A 7,996-nucleotide genomic window follows, 5' to 3' on the forward strand; every position below is an offset into this window, starting at 1 on the left:
TGCCTTAAGGATTTAGAGGCATTACCTTTATGGGGTACATGTTGATATGTTCATGGATCATAAGAGTTTACAGTATGTGTTCATGAAAAAAGACCTGAATCTTCATTAGAAAAGGTGGCTTGAATTATTGAAAGACTATGATATGAAAGTGTTGTATTATTCGGGAAATGCCAATGTATTAGAGGATACCCTTAGTAGATTATCTATTGGTAGTGTTGCCCATGTTTAGGATGATAAGAAGGAGTTAGCCCATGAGGTTCATCAGCTTTCTATGTTAGAATTTTGGTTATTTGATGCAGCCAAAGGTAGTATATTGGTTCAGAATGGTTCGGAATCTTCATTGGTTGCTGAAGTAAAAGAACAGTAAGACAGAGATCCTAATTTAGTTAAGTTGAAGGAGGTAGTTATAGGTTTAGAGGTGGATCCTTTCTCCCAAGGGGGAGATGGTGTGCTCTGTTGCCAAGAAAGACTATGTGTTTTGTGTGTTGATGGTTTGAGATAGTGAATATTAGCTGAGGCACATGATGTACGATACTCTATCCACCCAGGAGCTACTAAGATGTGTCATGATTTACAGGAAATCTATTTGTGTAGAGGTATAAAGAAGGATATTGCAGAGTTTATGGCTAAGTGTTCAAACTGTCAGCAGCTTAAGGTTGAACACCAAAGGCCTAATAGTACACTGTAGGAGTTTAGCATCCCCACTTAGAATTAGGAGATGGTGACCATGGATTTTGTGACAGTTTTCTCGTACGCGTCGTCAGCATGATTTGATATGGATCATTATAAATAGAATGACCAAGCTATCTTATTTCTTTCCAGTTCATACTTTGTTTTTAGTGAGGATTATGCTAGACTCTGTCTTAGGGAGTTGGTGAAGTTGCATGGGGTTCCCTTGTCTATCATTGAAGATAGAGGCACTCAGTTTACCTCTCACTTTTGGAAGTCTTTTTAGAAGGGTATTGGTCCCAAGTTTACCTTAGTACAACTTTTCATCCTCAGATGGATAGTCAGGTAAAAAGGACTATTTAGACTTTAGAGGACATGTTGAGGGCTTGTGTTATTGACTTTAAGGGTAGTTGAGATGAGCACTTCCCTTTGATTGAGTTTTCCTACAATAGTTATCACTCCAGTATTCAGATGGCTCTATTTGAGGCTTTTTATGGAAGGAGATGTAGATCTCTTAGTAGTTGGTTTAAAGTAGGAGATGCTATTTTGATAGGGCCAGATTCAATTTATAAGGCGATGGACAAAGTTCAGTTGATTCAGGAAAGGCTGAAGACAACACAAAGTCGTCAGAAATCTTATGTAGATGTGAGGAGAAGATATCTTGAGTTTGATGTTGGTGAACTGGTTTATTTGAAGATTTTACCTATGAAAGGGGTAAAGAGATTTCGCAAGAAGGGGAAGCTCAGTCCCCGCTATATTCACCCAGATAAAATTTTGAGTCATTTTGGGAAGGTAGCTTATAAGTTGGAGTTGCCTGCAGAATTGGCATCAATGCATCCGACATTTCATGTCTCTTTATTGAAGAAATACATTAGTGAACCAGCTTCAGTCGTGCCCTTAGAGAGTGTGGATATGAAATATAGTCTCTCCTGCAAATAAATCCCAGTCAAGATCCTTGACCATCAGATTCGTAGGTTGAGGAATAAATAAGTCCCCTTGGTTAAGGTTCTATGGAGAAATCAGTCCGTTGAGGGAGCTACTTGGAAAGTAGAAGCAGATATGCAAGCCACGTATCCCCATCTCTTTTCTATAAATTCTGATTCATCTTGATGTAATGGCTTTCTTTATTTGATTTTCTCATAATCTATCTCAGCTATATAACCATCTTCATGTCATAGCATATGTTCATGAATTTAGTTTAGTCTATGCATTATGTTTCAAATTCAGTTATTTAGTCACGATTCAGCTTTAGGGTATTTAGTGCTCAATCTCATCTTTCCTAGACCTCGGCTCAAACAGTTTCATTCAAGGACGAATGATCCCAAGGGGAAGATATTGTAATACCCCATGTCTAAAAGCTATTGTACAACATATGACTTATTAATTTAGGTCATATAAAAATATACGAGTCATATTTTGAAGTTGTACCTGTGGTGGTATAGAGTAGCTGAAGTCTTTTAAGGATACAATTTGACTCTAGAAGTCGTCAAGGCATGTTACGAGTCCTATGAAGTGGAGTTGTAAAGGTAACAGGCTAGATTCTCTAAGTTTCTATCCAGTTTCCTAGTGGTGGCTACGAGTCATATTGACTTGTTATGAGTTGTAAGATACGACTCGTATCCTGACCAGTAAAGGATCCAAGAATCAATCCTTATGTTTTGATATCTTTATAAGTTACTTGGACATATATTAAGTTCTCAAATAGCTCCTAGCTCATGAACAAGTCGAAACACCCCTTAGGGATTAAGTTCTTATGAAGAATATAACTATAGTCATATCTAAATGATCATAACTTCTGTTTTATTAAGAATTTATGAGCTCTCGACCAACCAACAAATAGGTAATTTACTTATCTTTCTAATCATATCAATTTTTCCTTAATCCGATATCGGGGTGAAAAGTTATGGCCAAATTACTGAAGCACTGTCAAAGCTGCTAATGGGTACGACTCACTGATGACAACTCATAAGCATACCATACGAGTCATTAGGAGGAGTCGTAACCACGACAGTAGGGGTAGAAATTTGGGTTTCTGGTGATGACTCAAGGTACAGCTCATACCTAGAACTTATGAGTTGTGCCCAAACTCATCGGTACAGCTTCCAAGCATTTCCAGACTATTTCTAAGGGTTTTTCTAATCTTTTTCCATCTTTTAACCCCAAAAATACATGGTTTTACCCTCAAAACAACAGTTATCAAGCGTAAAAACTATCCTAACCTATCATAACTCAGAAATTATCCATCATAGATTAAAAAAAGGCGATTTTTTCTCCCTAAAACCAACCAAGGTTCATCAAATTCAAGTTCAATACCAAGAAATTTATCCAAGGCTTCAACATTCAGGTACGTGAGGTATTCATCAATGGGTTTCTTTCATCCGTTGAGTCCCAAAAATCCCCTTTTTGTTTAAGAACATTTTAACCTTCTTTTGAGAAATTATCCATTTAAATCATGAATTTAATTTATGTCTTCTTATAAATTTGAATTCAAGTCATGTCAACATGTTTTTCCATTTAAATTAGGTTACTTTATGTTTTAAATTTCAATTACCTATGTCATCTTCAATTGATTTTATGCTAAATCATGAGGTTATGAATTTAACCACGTAAATATGTTGTCCTCTCAAACTTAACGCATTCCCATGATTAAATTCATGTTTCTCACTCATGCATTGAAATGCTTTATGTTTTGGGTCTCTGAACTATGACTTTATATCACTGTTTTAAATATTTTTATCATATTTTTTTGTAATCATTCTGTATTAGGGGGTCATGAACACCCGATACATGTATTTATTCTCAAGTTACAAGTCAGTCAGACCATGACTTTATTACTATATTCAAAACATTATGTTCATGCTGAGCACTCGTGCGTACAGTACCAAATCATGTTAAACCCATAATAATACCAATGTCATTAATTTGGGAGTAGGATTTAGCACTGAGTGAACCTGGGGATGGAAGCTCACTGGCACAGTTAGGTCTTAGTCCTTAGTAGCAGTCCCTAAGTTTCAGAACTACATAGCCAGCATAGGATTATGAGATGTAACCCGCTAGTTTTGGGCTGACTCTCTCAGGAGTCACTCACTAGTTTAGGACTGACTCCCTAGTCCTTCGGGACATCATCCTTATGGATCCACATCGTCAGCCATGTGTTAGTACCCGTGGCAAGGTACTGACACCCTTCCAACTAGAGTTACAGGTTGGACCCTGATTTGCTCAAATTGAGGCATGTCGGTTACATTTTACCTCCCACAATTTCAGACAGTAATTACTCTGTATCATTTCAGGTTTGTTTGACCAAGTAACAGATTTTCAGTTATTTAATCAGTTAATTTCATAGATTATTTCAGTATATACTTACTTAGTCTTACATTCTCAGTTTTACATGTTTGTGCAATTACGTTCAGTTTTCACATGTATTTTAGTTAGTCTTTACCTTATGTACCAGTACATTCAAATTACTGATCGTATACTTTTCTATTGCACTATGTTGTCTTATAACATGGGTTCGGACGCATAGTTTTTTTACTATCCCTAGACAGCTCAGCAGTTCCCCGCAGTAGTTGTGATAAGTCCACATCCATCGAGGACGCGACATGTTACTTTAGTTATTTCAGTATTTCGTTATGTTCAGTTAGTTGGAGTTAGTTGGGGAATTGTCCCATCAACTCCTTATGTTTTAGAGGTTTTCGGACAAACAGTCTAGTTTCCAGTATTTATCAGATACTTCAGACATGTTATTTTATATATTTCAGTATTTTAGTTGATTAGCACTTTATCAATTTATCTTCTACACATGTTGTTTTATTATCTTTTTATTTGGTGCTCACAGCAGGTACCAGACCATAGGTTAGCTTGGGGTTACTTGTGGCCTTAAGAACCGTGTAGTGACTAGGGGGTAGCCTCGGGTCGTGACATCTTTAGATTGAGAGTTTCTACTAAAATTGTGTACTATTATACTAGTTTTTGATAAGTAATTGTAATTATGTGTTGTTTGATATATATATATATATATATATATATATATATATATATATATATACATATATATCTGGTTAAGACCTCATTCTAGTATATTTTTGTATTTTGTATTTTAGTATAATGTAGCATTTATCACTTTAGAACGTAGAATTAAGTTGCAAAACCTTGAATTTCCCTTTTTAATTAAGATGTGCAAATGGTGAATTAAATGTATGTTAGTTTCAGTTTAGGTTTAGCATATACTTTATTTATGTCATTTGATTGTGAATTTCGGTACCACTTTAGCATTTGTTATGGTATGGTTTGAATTTTTATATTATAGTTTGGTATGGCTACTATGAGTTCCAGTTCGAGTCCATCATCTGATTGTAATGGTTTGGGAGTTTTAGTAGTGATTATGGTTATTCTGGGAGTTGTGGTTACACTGAGTTTCGATTTGAGTCTGGCATCTGATTATGAGTTCTGTTGTATATCACATATGTGGCCTATCATTATTACCTACTATTTTTTATTTGAATCTGGCATATGGCCTCTTGTTATTATCCACCACTATCGGTTTGAGACCGACGTCTGGCCTCGCACTACTGCCCAATGGTGCCGGTTCAAGTCCGCTGCACATCTGGATGACTACTATGATTTCTTTGGATTAGTTCAATTATAGATTCTTTACATTTATTTTCTTTAATTATTTCTTGTGTATCCCACCTACTTATGGGGGTACGGTAGGGTTAATTGTCTTCTTTAGTGTGCCTAGCGGGCTTATGGGGGCTTAGTTAGGTTATGTTTTATTTGTTTGTTATTACTGTGTTATTTATTTTCTGTGCCACTTATATTTATTCTTTTACTGCATTTGTGTAGCTTGATAGTTGTTTACTTTTGTATCACTGTTTACTGTTGACTTAGATTACACCCTCGCATTGAAGTTGTACTTTTTCTGCATTGAGTTCAGTCGGTCGATGATGCCTAATGAGTACCCATTGCTTTGGTACTCATACTACACTTCTGCATCTTTTCCCTGATGCAGATTCAGGTACTAGCAGTCGGCGTTAACGTGGTTCCTACATCTCAGTACTGGTTCGGAGCAGGGTAAGCTTACGGGCATCCGAGTCTAATCCTTCTCTATCTACTCTAGTTCAATCTTTTGTACTCGAGACTGCTTGTATATGTTGTGTATATTTTAAATTCTGCCTAGTACTCTGGGTATCTTTTAGTATTGGCTCTAGTACTGACCTTACCAGGTCTTGAGAGGGATTCGTTTGTATATTTGACCATTTTTCCTCCTCTTATTTTGATATATTATATATGTTCACTTCTTGGTTTTCACTTATTATTATTGTTGCTACTATTATACGTGATCTTTTCAGATTTCTGCCTGCTAGCCCGTTACCTATTATTTTGGGCTATGGCTTGGCTTGCCTACTAGTGAATTAAGGTAGGCGTCATCACAACTTGAGAAATCGGGTTGTGACATTATATTTCAAAGCTTATTTTTTAATAGTTTTTTATATCTTTTTAATTTGAATTGAAAAGTTTAAAAAGTTACTAAATATCTAAATAAAATTTGCATAGTGTTTTAAAATTCAGTTTTGGATATAATCTTTTATCTTTTATTCAATTCAAATAGTTATATGTTTCATTTTAAATTCAAATTTTAAACTTAACCTTTTAATTATCAATTCAATATTTGTGTTATAATTCAAAATAATATCTCCAACATAATTTCTACCATTTATCTTCGAGACCACATGCTCGATTAAGGATATATATATATATATATGCTCGAGCAAGGACATATATATATATCCTTGCCTCCGCCCCCTCTCCTACCCTAATCCACCCACTCTAACCATCTATACACAAAAAAAAATATGTTTCATATTTTTCTTTATTATGTTATTCACAATTAAATATATTAGATTGTTAATATTTTTATTAGTGTATCATTAAAATGAGATTAACGTCTCTTCCATTATCCTTACCACTATATATGTTGAAATTATTTCTGTAGACAAGACAATTTTTAAAATTACTAAAATGACATAAATCAACATAAGCAAAAGCAATTACAACCAAATCTAAATAGCAAATTCAATGAGTTATCTATTTCTGCACCCCCACATTACGTACAGGAATCAGATATTTATTATAAAAAAAAATAGAATTAAATTGAATTTGCAAGCTAAAGAAAATAAATAATAAAAAAGATGAACACCAAGTTAAATGGTGAAATATGATATGCAAAAACGAAAGGATCAACATTTCAATAAATTGATCTTAAATCTTATTCTAACAGTTATGATAATCTTATTAATATGACATTTAACTGAATTGTAGTTTGAATTCAAAATCAAAAAAGATTATCCCCAAATTCAAAAATATCAATTCAAAATTTGTACTATTAAAATTCAAAACTAATTTTTTATTTTTTTAAACTTTTAGTTTAATAATATTATCTTTAAAATCCTAAAGAATTTTGTATCAACAAAGTATTATAGTTAATAGATAATTTGAGTTCATATATCAACCCATGTTTAAGAGTTAACACTCTTTAATTTTGCCTCAAATTCATAATTTTCCTCGATAATATATTATCTCACTTATTTTAATTTCTTTATGAGATTAATTTTCTTTTAGTTTTAAAAATTATTTGATTATGTTTGAATAATTTTTAAAGATTTTAAACAATAAGATAACAAATTTAATTGACAATTGATTTGATCTAATAAAGAGTTTATCTATTTTGATATTTTGAATTTAAAAAATTAATATGCCATCTAATAGATAAACAAATAAAATTAAGTTTGATTGAATTTATAAGTTACCTACATGTTCATGGTGATAATTAAAACTTAACTTTTTATGTTATTTTTCTTACTTATGCTTCAAATTCGAAAACTTATAATATGAGAAAGATTACAAAAGTTAGCATTCCAAACGTTAAATATTGATGAAAATCCCAATACAAAGAGATTTTATTGTTCTTTTGCATAATGAAATGCATTTATTTTTATTGAAAATCGAACAAACAAAATCAGAATGACGAATATTGCTTACTTGTATTCAGATTTGGACGTAGTCAAAAAGAAAATTAGCTTTAGTTTAATAATTACAAATTTTAAATTTTATTAAAAAAAAAAGAGAAAAATTTGTGCATTAGTTGCTAGAAAGTAGGATTACATGCTATTATTATGTAACCATAAAATTCTGTTAAATGGTAAATAGAAGAAGTCGTGATTGTTGTTGTTGTTAAGAAATAGTTAGAGTTTATTTAGATTTTTTCAAACTACGGATTCCTAGTTTTAAGCTAATGATTTTTTTAATTCTTCTAAAAACTTAATATTTT

This window comes from Capsicum annuum, chromosome 5, assembly GCF_002878395.1.
Source record: "Capsicum annuum cultivar UCD-10X-F1 chromosome 5, UCD10Xv1.1, whole genome shotgun sequence".
Lineage (NCBI taxonomy): Eukaryota > Viridiplantae > Streptophyta > Magnoliopsida > Solanales > Solanaceae > Capsicum > Capsicum annuum.